A 14,470-nucleotide genomic window follows, 5' to 3' on the forward strand; every position below is an offset into this window, starting at 1 on the left:
CAGTACTACTACAGTACTACTACAGTACTACTACAGTACTACAGTACTACTACAGTACTACTACAGTACCACTACAGTACTACTACAGTACTACTACAGTACTACTACAGTACTACTACAGTACTACTACAGTACGCATGTTTAGCCTGAAGTGACTAAAGCAGGCAGCAGACAGATGAGAGACTAGAGAGGAACCCATGAGCACAGGTTTCAGGTTTTATTTATGATTTAATATAGACAGCGACTTTAAGGTTTGCCTCTGATGATGATTTTTGTAATTATGTAATTTGTAATTATGAACAAAAACAATCCCATAACATAGACATAAATGGCATAATAACGTATAAATATAATAACAAAAAGTTACCCAGCACAAAAATTACTAGCATGAATAAAATTACTAGATTAATTAAACATTTTAAGTAACTTTATATTTGTATCCTACTATGTTTTAGAGCAAATGGAGCACATCCAGTTACTGTAGAACATAGTTATGATCATCTAACACTTTTTTTCTTTTCTTTTTTATGTGGCTTCATTTTAAGATTGTTGGCTTAATGATCTTGCCAATAAATGAACCACAGACTATATAGGGATTAATTCATTGAGGATGGAACAGAGTGAAGTACAATGTCAAATACTTTCACATCAGTAGACGTTTCACTGTTCGCCTCGTACTATTGTGGAATTTATACTTTGATTTAATCAACTGTATTCCACCACCATTGCATAATGATTTTGATATAATTCGATATGATGAACATAAATTCATGTTTATAATCCCCAAGTGATCAAGGGGACCGTGCTTCTTTAAAATGAAAATGTCATGATTTTTAAAATGAAGGAGGTCAAATCCTATATCCAATAAAAATAAAATTATTTGTTTTAATAAAAAACAATGTATTCAGTTGCAAATTATGTCCTTTATTAATTATCCTGGCCAATGTATGGATTTAACATATTGCTGATTAAAAAAAAGGTGCTTTTTGTGTCGAGGATAACTTGGAAAATACAATATCACACAGGAGAGCTGGGGTTTGCTCACTCGTGTCCTGTATTTCTCAAGGTAAGAGCGCCACCTGGTGGGGGAATCATAAAATGACCCATTATTGATTGATTGATTGATTGATTGATTGAAAACTATATAAACAGATTGCAGAATGGGTACAATACAGTACAGCTCAATACACACAAGTGTTAAGGGGATGCAGACCTGAGAAAGACTTTCGTCTTGTTTACATCAGGGTCCCCCATTTTCAATTCATCAAGACATTTATGACATACAGATAGACAGTACTGCTACATCAAGACATTTATGACATACCAGATTTGCAAATACAGTACTGTTTGTGATACTAAAAGGGTCCAGAAAAAGAGTGTATATACATTTGACATAGAAACTGTACATTGGAGGAGGTTGGGTAGGTGGGGTGGGGGGGGGGATGGGGGGGGTGGGGCTGTACATTGGAGGTGGGGGTGGGGCACTGTACATTGGAATACTGACAAAGCCATACTTGGTCTTTACTGTACAACTGGGTTAGGACATTTGTAGGGGCCAGTTTCGAATTGCAGTCTCCCGTAGGTGTTCTTTAAGAGTGTTTTTGAAAGTGGGTAGTGATTCACATTCCTTTACAGCTTTGGGTAGGGCGTTCCACATTGATGTGGCATAATTGCGAAACGTGTTTAGTCCCTTGTTTGAGCCGAATCTGGGTTTAACATGATTTGTGGAGCTCCCTCTGGTGTTGTGATCGTGGTATTCACTGACCTTTGGGAAGTATTTTGACATGTACATGGGTACCTTGGTCGTGTAGTGTATCTTGTAGACCAGGCCCATTGCAAGTTGCTGTACTCTGTCGTCTACTCTAAGCCATCCTAGGTTGGCAAAGTGGGCAGGGGTGAGGTGGGTTCTAGGAGTCAGGTCAAGCAGTAGTCTGACTAGTTTGTTTTGAGATGTTTGTAATTTGGTTTTTAGCGCCTTTGAGGTGCTTTGGTACCATGAGGTGCAAGCATAGTCGTAGTGTCGGAAATTAACGTCAGACTTTAGGCTCATATCATATATAAATATATTAGTTAATTAGGAACATTGATTAAGTTAAAAGTCATTGATAAATAGGATTACAGTACAATCAGTATCATAAACATTTGAGGACACTATGTTTCCCTTTACATTTAGAGGCTTTTTGGCCAAGGTTAGAGGGGCCCCCTTTATCTCCAGAAAGGTGGCTGGTCAGTGCGGGGTGAACGCCTGTGCATTTTCCTGTTACATAACTATGCATCCTCGAGGACCTGGTCCGAGCTGGATCATATGGGAAAGGACACAGGTGTCTCACACTTGATTGGTCAGCCAGCAAAGACACCCTAGGTCGGACAGTATATCAGACCATCTAGAATAGAGGGAAGGAGAGCTCCTTGGCCACTCTGCTATACTGCATTGCTGTCAAAAAGCTTGTCGTGATCCATGGACCACCCGATAATTCATGAACAACCAAATCTTCCCACAGTAGTACCCTTGAATGAGTGCTCCTGCCAGAGTCTTCAGGGTATTCTTGTTTACCAGAGAGGAGATCCGGTACAAGAATCGAGTTCGTTGGTTGACTTTTTTTATTACATTGGATGCCATTTTGTCACAGGAAAGATTAGCCTCTAGGATGGATCCCAGGTAGGTAATTTCATCTTTCCTTGTGACAATATTGTCACCCACTGTAACTGAGAAGCCATCGGTCTTGCTGAGTTTGTTATTTGAACCGAAGAGAATGGACTCTGTTTTGCCCATGTGTAATGATAGTTTGTTGTCGGCGAGCCATATGCAGTTTGCCTAGTTCCGAGCTGAGGGTTTTTTCAACCTGTAACTTGTTCTTGTCAGAGACCAGCAGGGCTGAGTCGTCCGCAAACAGGAACAAGTTGCAGTCACAAGCTGACGACATGTCATTTGCATAAATTAGGAACAGTAGCGGTCCTAGTATGCTTCCTTGTGGAACACCACAGTTCACTGTGAGGGGGGGGGATAGGGTACCGTTTACCTCCACCATCTGTTCTCTCCCCTCCAGGTAGGATTGTATCCAGCTCACTGATAGACTATCAAAACCAATTGCTTTTAGCTTGTCAATCAGAATGGTGTGATTGACAGTGTCGAAGGCCTTTTGTAGGTCCAGCATGAACAGGTGGAGGTAAACGGTACTCTACCCCCCCCCTCACAGTGAGCTGTGGTGTTCCACAAGGAAGCATACTAGGACCGTTACTGTTCCTAATTTATGCAAATGACATGTCGTCAGCTTGTAACTGCCCTGCTGGTCTCTGACAAGAACAAGTTACAGGTTGAAAAAACCCTCAGCTCAGAACTAGGCTAAATCTGCACCTGGCTCGCTGACAACAAACTATCATTACACATGGGCAAAACAGAGTCCATTCTCTTTGGATCAAATAACAAACTCAGCAAGACAGAATGAATGAATGAACAGATTGCAGAATGGGTACAATACAGTACGGCTCAATACACACAATTGTTAAGGGGATGCAGACCAGAAAAAGACGTTTGTCTTGTTTATATCAGGGTCCCCCATTTTCATTTCATATTGACATTTATGACATACTCAACATACATGACATTTATGGCATAGGGACATACAGGTATTTAGTACTGATACATTTGTGACATATACGGTATTCAAATATACAGTACTGTTACCCCTAGATCCTGACAGAGTATATACATATGATGGGGAGGGGACTGGAGGGGGTGGGTGGGTGTGAGAGAAATATACATATACGGCGGGGAGAGAATATATACATGCGGTGGGGAGGAGACTGTCTATTAGGAGGGGGTGGGGGTGGGGCTTCTCAGTTACAGTGGGTGACAATATTGTCACAAGGAAAGATGAAATTACATACCTGGGTTCCATCCTAGAGGCAAATCTTTCCTGTGACAAAATGGCATCCAAGGTAATCAAAAAAGTCAACCAACGAACTAGATACCTTTTTTGTCCTCACTTTTTTCCCGTATTTTTCTCCCATCCCAATTTAGTCGTTATGCCAATTCCCTTCCTGGTCGTTGCGCGCATTTCCCCCCCTACTGTCGGCCTAGGGAGGGTGAAGACTATCACATGTCTCCTCCGATACATGTGGAGTCAGCCAGCCGCTTCTTTTCACCTGACAGCGAGGACTCTCACTGTCAAACAATAATCTTAATGAATCTTTTCAATCTGGCTTTAGAGCCTTACACTCCACCGAAACGGCGGTTACCAAAGTCACAAATGACTTACTGCTCTCTCTTGACTCAAACCTAACTTCTGTGCTCTTATTGCTTGATCTCAGTGTAGCCTTTGACACTGTCGTGTGACTGCTCTAAGTGCACCACCGAGGCCATGGATCAGCTCCTTACCGTCTTCTGTCCGTGGTCTGTCAACATGGTTTGTGGTCTGTCAACGTGGTTTCATTGCTGGGTTAAGTACTTCTATTCTATTCACATAATATGCTTACTTCATATATCTATTCTATTCACATATATGCTTACCACTTGTATCTATTGCTATGTCCGCCCATTACAATCACGCAAGCTGTCTAACGCCTGTCCCGTCTCCCTGTGAGTTGCTGTCCCGGAGTGATGACCGGAGTGTCGGACATCCCGTGATGAAGACCGGGAGGACCCTCTTTGCGCCGCCCCTCTGCCTCAAATAGATCCGCTATCAGCTCTATCTTTAATCTTTCAAAATGTTCAGTTGCTATCGCTATCAGCTCTATCTTTAATTTTTCAAAATGTTCAGTTGCTATTGCATGCACTCATCTGTGTTTCACCACACACATGAGTGCATGCTTACCAACTGTCCGTCTGCAACACTACTATCAACGACATCTAAGAAGGGAGATCCCCCCTTGAATGGCCCTTCTAATGTTTATCTCCTCCACACTGCCTGTGATGCATTTTTTCCTATTGTTAGGTTTTAGTGAGTTTTTCCTTACCTTCACGTGGGGTATGTCTGGGAGTGTTTGCATTCATTCATTTATTTTGCATTTATTTTAAATTTGTTGGACCTTATGGTGTTCTTGTTTTGTTCTTGACTTATTGTTATGTTTCTTCTTGACTTGTTTAACACTTTCAATGCCGGAGCTCGGTGCGAGCTTCAGTGCTTCCTTGCCACCACCATGACAGAGGTCTCATATTTGCAAACGCATAAACTATGTCTTAAATTATGGCTATGTGTCTAATCTGGCCGTCGCTTATCAATGACTTGTTTGCAGTCAACATTGTCGAAACGGATTGTTTTTTTAATCGGTTCATTTCCGTTTTATACCATTTTGAAAAACTCTAGTTTTTTTTAAAGTTTCAGGAAAATATAAAGATTCTGTGATAATCGCCCTTTACTGGAATATTCTGGAATACACAAAAAACGTTGTAATTTTTCGGTCTATTTATGAATAGTTTTCAAATAAACGCTAGATTATCGATAATATATGTGTACTTATGCACACTAGAGAAGCGAGCTGAAAAATCGAATCTCTCATTTCCTGATCGCACACACACACACAGACACAGACACACACACACAGACACACACACACACACACACACACACACACACACATAGGGCACATAGGGCACACGCTGATATCTCTGTGAAAACAGCTCTGATTATCCTAAGACTGGTAAAATAGATTCCTTACCTCAGATCAGATGTTCTCCAAAAAGATTATTCCAATTCCTGATCGCCATTCCAAATATCGATCGCGTTTATTGATCCAACGCTGCATACTGGAAATATGTATTCCACGCTGTTTTGGGGCTCGGAAATGACTTGGATCCTCTCGGGTGGCTTGCGTGAGAAGTAAAATGAGGAAACTGGATTTCCCCCCCCCCCCATGTGTTTTCATGCAATCCATTACAAAGGGGTGCAGTACCACATGGAGACGATAGGGGGCAGTATTTTCCCAATGGAGCTCAGAGAGTTTGCAGCACTAACGTGAGACTAGATTGATGAAATATGAATTCAAATCGCTAATAAAAAAACAAACGACATATCGCGTTGTTGGCAATGAACGGTCGGCATGAACAAACGACATATAGCGTCGTTGGCATTGAAAGTGTTAAAGAAGACGTGTCCGGCCCATGGGACATTAACGTGTGTTGTCGGGCCTTACAAATAAATTTGATTTGAATGTAACGCGTGGGAGGATCACACTACCTCCCCCAGATCCCTTCCCTGCTGAACAGGCGCTCCGACCGACCAGTAGGAGTCACTGTTAACGACCAGGACACACCCCCACCGGCTTCCCACCCGCTAACACTGCCAATTGTGTTAGTAGGGACGACTGACCAAGCCGGAGGTACCGCTGACAGCTGGATTCGATCCCAGAGTCTCTGCGGTGGTAGGCGAGTGCTTAGTCCACTGCGCTACCCAGCCGCCCCAACGAACTAGATTCTTGTACCGGATCTCCTCTGGTAAACGATAATACCCTGAAGACTCTGGCATAATACCCTGAAGACTCACCCCAACCCAACCCCCCCCCCCCCCCCCCAACCACCTCCAATGTAGTTTCCCCCCCCACCCCACCACCTCTAACCTGTTAATCTGTAGACCGTTTTCGCCTAAAGGTACATGCCTAAGTAAATGGAAGATTGCTCCACTTCTGCAAGGTCAATTTGCATGTTCTTGGTATCTAGGAACATCTAGGGACCTGGGGGTATGTATTTCCAGTGTCTGTTACTAGGCTGAGTAAATTGTAATGAATAAATTAATTATGATTAATTATGATTTATGATTTTGATGATGATGATCAAAAATTAATAAATTTTCTGATAAATGCTCACTGAGCTCATTCACCACCCTATTGAGATCATGTGTACAAAAAATCTAAGCAAATGAACCGCGGGAAGATGATTAAACATAAGGATTTGTAGATACAGTAATTAATGATAATCGACTTTAATTATAAATTCATATTTGACCTTTACCTTATTATGGCCAAATCATACATCTATGGATAGGGAAAATGCTCCTCTTTCCAATGAATCTGGATTTAGTCATTTCTTGCGGTTTTTACGATAATTAGCATTTTCCGATAAATTTGTATTTCCGATAAAACATATAAAACATCAGTAAAAATGAAAATATACACTTTGACTACTGTTTTTGATAGGGTTATGGTCTTTACTCTTGGCTACAAAAAAAAGAATATTTAAAAACATTGACCTCTTAACATCCAAGGGCCCACATGTGGACGATTCTTTGCCGACCTCTAGTGGCTCGGGTATGCATTTCTTTTAATACAATATATATATAGAATTAAAGTCCTATTTGTTGCCTGTCGATTGCCCTTTCAGGTGACAAAATCCGTTCAGCGGTTCTCGAGTTACATGCCGATATGTGAGGTGTGCCCCAAAGTACGCAAAAGTACACATTACCACCCCCGACTCCCGGGGCTCTAGCTCCGTCAATCATTTGGCAATCTCGAAAATCTTTGCACAGGGTTGTAGCCAATGAGTGTGGCTTTCCAATGATACCCCATGATATGATAATTGGGGATCTAATACGGTCTCTATTGATCGATTTATGATAAAGAAAAGCAGGGTCCCCCTATAGGGGGACCTTAAGGCTTAACAGGCTAATGTAGTTTCTTCCTCCTCAAATGTATATACTCTCCTTTTAGACTCTTTTTGTATCATAAACAGTACTGTGTATTTGTAGATCTGGTATGTCATAAATGTCTGGATGTAACAGTACTGTCTACCTGTATGTCATGTATGTCATATATGTTATGATGAATTGAAAATGGGGGACCCTGATGTAAACAAGACGAAAGTCTTTCTCTGGTCTGCATCCGGAGATTGTGTGTATTGAACTGTACTGTATTGTACCCATTCTGCAATCTGTTAATAAAATGTTCAATCAATCAGCCCCACCACCACTGTGTCGTCTGCGAACTTCACTATGGAGTTGGAGCTGAACTTGGCCACACAGTCGTGTGTGTAGAGTGAGTACAGCAGGGGGCTCAGAACACAGCCCTGGGGGGACCCGATGCTCAGGGTGATGGAGTTGGAGGTCTGACCCCCCACCCTGACCGCCTGGGGCCTGTCGGTCAAAAAGTCCAGTATCCAGGCGCTCAGGTTGGGGTTCAGACCCAGCTCAATCAGCTTGTCCACCAGTCTGGTGGGGACTATGGTGTTGAACGCTGAGCTGTAGTCAATGAACAACAGTCTCACATAGCCCCCCTTCTGACGGTCCAGGTGAGAGAGGGTGCTGTGCAGTACCTGGGAGACCGCGTCGTCAGTGGACCTGTTTGTCCTGTATGCAAACTGCAGTGGGTCCATGTTACTAGGGAGGGAGGCACAGATGTAATCCTTCACCAGCCTCTCAAAGCATTTCATGAGCACAGAGGTGAGTGCCACCGGTCTGTAGTCATTAAGGCCTGCTGGGGAGGAGTGTTTTGGTACAGGCATTATAGTGGACACCTAGAAGCAGGCAGGGACCACGAACTCGGCCAAAGTACTGCTGTACTAAAAAGTTAAAGTAAAAACTTTTTATTGCAAGGGATAGACCAGGGGTCTCAAACTCATCGTGGGCCAAGTTTTCATTTTAACTACACATTGCACCAGGTGAGTCAGTTGAAGAGGTGATTAGTGAAATCATCAGCTGGTGTTTAGGCAAGGCTGGAATGAAACCAAGCAGACACAAAATGGAATGTGTTCTGCGATAGACCATGCTGAATTGAAAGAACAGAGGACACTTTCTTTTTTGCATTCAAATGATTTAATGCACTCCATCGAATTTGAAAAAACATGTCAAGGTAAACTAACATCACAGCATCCAGTTGTAAAGTTGGCCAAACTACAGCTAGAGGTCGCTGTTTGACAGCGTTACAGATTTAAAGTAGTATTTGTATTTTGTCAAATGTTTTCAGAGTGACTTCCTGTGAATAACTGCAGAGTAATGTTGCGTCAGAGTTTATCCATTGCGCTACTCTCAAGATTGACGCTTACAACAAAGTTTGGGTTGATTTAACACTCAGACACACACAACCAACACTAGAGACACACACAACCAACACAACCAACACTCAGACACACACAACCAACACTCAGACACACACAACCAACACTAGAGACACACACAACCAACACAACCAACACAACCAACACTCAGACACACACAACCAACACTAGAGACACACACAACCAACACAACCAACACAACCAACACTCAGACACACACAACCAACACTCAGACACACACAACCAACACAACCAACACTCAGACACACACAACCAACACTCAGACACACACAACCAACACTCAGACACACACAACCAACACAACCAACACTCAGACACACACAACCAACACTCAGACACACACAACCAACACTCAGACACACACAACCAACACAACCAACACTCAGACACACACAACCAACACTCAGACACACACAACCAACACTCAGACACACACAACCAACACAACCAACACTCAGACACACACAACCAACACTCAGACACACACAACCAACACTCAGACACACACAACCAACACTAGAGACACACACAACCAACACAACCAACACTCAGACACACACAACCAACACTCAGACACACACAACCAACACTAAGACACACACAACCAACACTCAGACACACACAACCAACACTAGAGACACACACAACCAACACAACCAACACTCAGACACACACAACCAACACTCAGACACACACAACCAACACTCAGACACACACAACCAACACACAGACACACACAACCAACACTCAGAGACACACAACCAACACACAGACACACACAACCAACACTCAGAGACACACAACCAACACTCAGACACACACAACCAACACTCAGAGACACACAACTAACACTCAGACACACACAACCAACACTCAGAGACACACAACCAACACTAAGAGACACACAACCAACACAACCAACACTCAGACACACACAACTAACACTCAGACACACACAACCAACACTCAGAGACACACAACCAACACTAAGAGACACACACAACCAACACAACCAACACTCAGAGACACACAACCAACACTCAGACACACACAACTAACACTCAGAGACACACAACTAACACAACCAACACTCAGACACACACAACCAACACTCAGAGACACACAACCAACACTAAGATACACAACCAACACAACCAACACTCAGACACACACAACCAACACTCAGAGACACACAACCAACACACAGACACACACAACCAACACTCAGAGACACACAACCAACACTCAGACACACACAACCAACACTCAGAGACACACAACTAACACTCAGACACACACAACCAACACTCAGAGACACACAACCAACACTAGAGACACACACAACCAACACAACCAACACTCAGACACACACAACTAACACTCAGAGACACACAACTAACACAACCAACACTCAGACACACACAACCAACACTAAGAGACACACAACCAACACTAAGATACACAACCAACACAACCAACACTCAGACACACAACCAACACTAAGAGATACACAACCAACACAACCAACACTCAGACACACAACCAACACTAAGAGATACACAACCAACACTCAGACACACAACCAACACTCAGACACACAAACACACAACCAACACTCAGACACACAACCAACACTCAGACACACAACCAACACTCAGAGACACAACCAACACTCAGACACACAACCAACACTCAGAGACACAACCAACACTCAGACACACAACCAACACTCAGACACACAAACACACAACCAACACTCAGACACACAACCAACACTCAGACACACAACCAACACTCAGACACACAACCAACACTCAGACACACAACCAACACTCAGACACACAACCAACACTCAGACACACAACCAACACTCACACAAACACACAACCAACACTCAGATACACAACCAACACTCAGACACACAACCAACACTCAGAGACACAACCAACACTCAGACACACAACCAACACTCAGATACACAACCAACACTCAGAGACACAACCAACACTCAGACACACAACCAACACTCAGAGACACAACCAACACTCAGAGACACAACCTGCCCAGAACTCAGCGAGAAGCACAGATGCGGTCAGGTGCGATCAGGGTGCCTTGGTGTCACTCACAATGCAGAACTTCCTATACCTTCAACAGCAAGGTTTGGTTTTTGAAAACTTGGATCTTCATTATATTATTATATATTATTATTTCATTATTCTGTCCCACACTGTGACAGACTTATTTACACAGAAGATGTTTCCGTTAAAGGTTTTGGTTATTAAGTCTACACCCTAGACAAACAGCAATCAATCAGTGTCAATATTAGTATTATCTGTGCAAATATTGAAATTGTCTTACTTAAAATCATACTAACATTCGGGGGCGGCTAAGTGGCGCAGTGGGCAAGGCGCTCGCCACTAACGCAGGATATGCTGGGTTCGAGCCCAGCTCTCGGCGTTGCTACCAGCTTGGCTGGTCGTTAGGGGTGGGAAAGCTGGTGGGTGGGGATTGGACATTGTGGACAGCGACTCCTACAGGTCGGTTGGTGCGCCTGTACAGCAGAATCAGGAAGTAACGGGGGCAGCGTGAGCCTCCCACGCGTTACTCCTCGCCACTGAGCGATCGTGCTGTACAGGTGAAAAGATGCAACAGCTGCCTCCTCGTGTACCGGAGGGGACACGTGATGCAAGGCTTGGTCCTCACTGCAGCCGACCAGTGGGAGGCATAGTCTAGCAACGTTCAAGACAGGGGAGGGGAGAATTGAAGGGAGAATTGGCGAGGCGAAATTTGGATTGGAGAAAAATTTAAAAATAAGGAGAAAAAGTGGATAAAAAAATAATAATCATACTAACATTCAAAATATATATTTGGAAGCTTGCCTCTTCTTTTTTTTTTGTCTTTTTCCCCCCTCCTTTTTCCTCCGATTTTCTCCCATCCCAATGTTAGTCGTTATGCCAATTCCCAATCCCCTTCCTGATCGCTGCGCACTTACCCCCCAGTCAGATCATCTGGGAGAGTGGAGGCTACCACGTGCTTCCTCCGACACACGTCCAGCCAATCAACCGCTTCTTTTCACCTGGCAGCGGACTCTCACTGAGAGGGTGTAACGTGTGGAAGGATCACACTACCCCCCTTAGATCCTATCCGCGCTGAGCAGGCGCCCCGACCGAACTGTAGGAGTCGCTGTTTACAACGACCCGGACCCACCCCTCCAGCTTTCCCACCCTCTAATACAGCCAATTGTATTAGTGTGAACGGCCAGCCAAGCTGGTGACAACGCCGGGAGCTGGATTCGAACAGGCGAATCCAGCGTCTCCGGCGTTGGTGACGAACGCAATCTCCGCTACGCCACCTGACCGCCCGGAAGCTTGCCTCTTCTAAGTATAACATATACAGACTTTCAATATTGACAGAATAATTAAGTGTTCCAAGGTCAAAAGTTCAAACGTATCACCTGATGATGTAGTGAATTGTGCAGGTCGGCAGCCCTGACCGCGTCTCTGCCTCCACTCCTTTAGCCCTGACCCTGACCTCTGACCTCTGCCTCCACTCCTTTAGCCCTGACCCTGACCCTGCCTCCACTCCTTTAGCCCTGACCCTGACCCTGCCTCCACTCCTTTAGCCCTGACCCTGACCCTGCCTCCACTCCTTTAGCCCTGACCCTGACCACGTCTCTGCCTCCACTCCTTTAGCCCTGACCCTGACCACGTCTCTGCCTCCACTCCTTTAGCCCTGACCCTGACCCTGCCTCCACTCCTTTAGCCCTGACCCTGACCACGTCTCTGCCTCCACTCCTTTAGCCCTGACCCTGACCACGTCTCTGCCTCCACTCCTTTAGCCCTGACCCTGACCTCTGCCTCCACTCCTTTAGCCCTGACCCTGACCACGTCTCTGCCTCCACTCCTTTAGCCCTGACCCTGACCCTGTCTCTGCCTCCACTCCTTTAGCCCTGACCCTGACCGCGTCTCTGCCTCCACTCCTTTAGCCCTGACCCTGTCTCTGCCTCCACTCCTTTAGCCCTGACCCTGACCACGTCTCTGCCTCCACTCCTTTAGCCCTGACCCTGACCCTGACTCCACTCCTTTAGCCCTGACCCTGACCACGTCTCTGCCTCCACTCCTTTAGCCCTGACCCTGCCTCCACTCCTTTAGCCCTGACCACGTCTCTGCCTCCACTCCTTTAGCCCTGACCCTGACCACGTCTCTGCCTCCACTCCTTTAGCCCTGACCCTGCCTCCACTCCTTTAGCCCTGACCACGTCTCTGCCTCCACTCCTTTAGCCCTGACCCTGACCTCTGACCCTGACCACGTCTCTGCCTCCACTCCTTTAGCCCTGACCCTGACCGCGTCTCCACTCCTTTAGCCCTGACCCTGACCGCGTCTCCACTCCTTTAGCCCTGACCCTGACCGCGTCTCCACTCCTTTAGCCCTGACCCTGACCGCGTCTCTGCCTCCACTCCTTTAGCCCTGACCCTGACCCTGCCTCCACTCCTTTAGCCCTGACCCTGACCCTGCCTCCACTCCTTTAGCCCTGACCCTGACCACGTCTCTGCCTCCACTCCTTTAGCCCTGACCCTGACCGCGTCTCTGCCTCCACTCCTTTAGCCCTGACCCTGACCCTGACCCTGCCTCCACTCCTTTAGCCCTGACCCTGACCGCGTCTCTGCCTCCACTCCTTTAGCCCTGACCCTGACCACGTCTCTGCCTCCACTCCTTTAGCCCTGACCCTGACCACGTCTCTGCCTCCACTCCTTTAGCCCTGACCCTGACCTCTGACCTCTGCCTCCACTCCTTTAGCCCTGACCCTGACCCTGCCTCCACTCCTTTAGCCCTGACCCTGACCCTGACCCTGCCTCCACTCCTTTAGCCCTGACCCTGACCACGTCTCTGCCTCCACTCCTTTAGCCCTGACCCTGACCGCGTCTCTGCCTCCACTCCTTTAGCCCTGACCCTGACCACGTCTCTGCCTCCACTCCTTTAGCCCTGACCCTGACCTCTGACCTCTGCCTCCACTCCTTTAGCCCTGACCCTGACCACGTCTCTGCCTCCACTCCTTTAGCCCTGACCCTGACCCTGCCTCCACTCCTTTAGCCCTGACCCTGACCACGTCTCTGCCTCCACTCCTTTAGCCCTGACCCTGACCCTGCCTCCACTCCTTTAGCCCTGACCCTGACCACGTCTCTGCCTCCACTCCTTTAGCCCTGACCCTGACCCTGCCTCCACTCCTTTAGCCCTGACCCTGACCCTGACCCTGCCTCCACTCCTTTAGCCCTGACCCTGCCTCCACTCCTTTAGCCCTGACCCTGACCCTGCCTCCACTCCTTTAGCCCTGACCCTGACCCTGCCTCCACTCCTTTAGCCCTGACCCTGACCCTGCCTCCACTCCTTTAGCCCTGACCCTGACCCTGCCTCCACTCCTTTAGCCCTGACCCTGACCACGTCTCTGCCTCCACTCCTTTAGCCCTGA

Source organism: Notolepis coatsorum (genome assembly GCF_963971535.1).
Source record: "Notolepis coatsorum genome assembly, chromosome: 7".
Lineage (NCBI taxonomy): Eukaryota > Metazoa > Chordata > Actinopteri > Aulopiformes > Paralepididae > Notolepis > Notolepis coatsorum.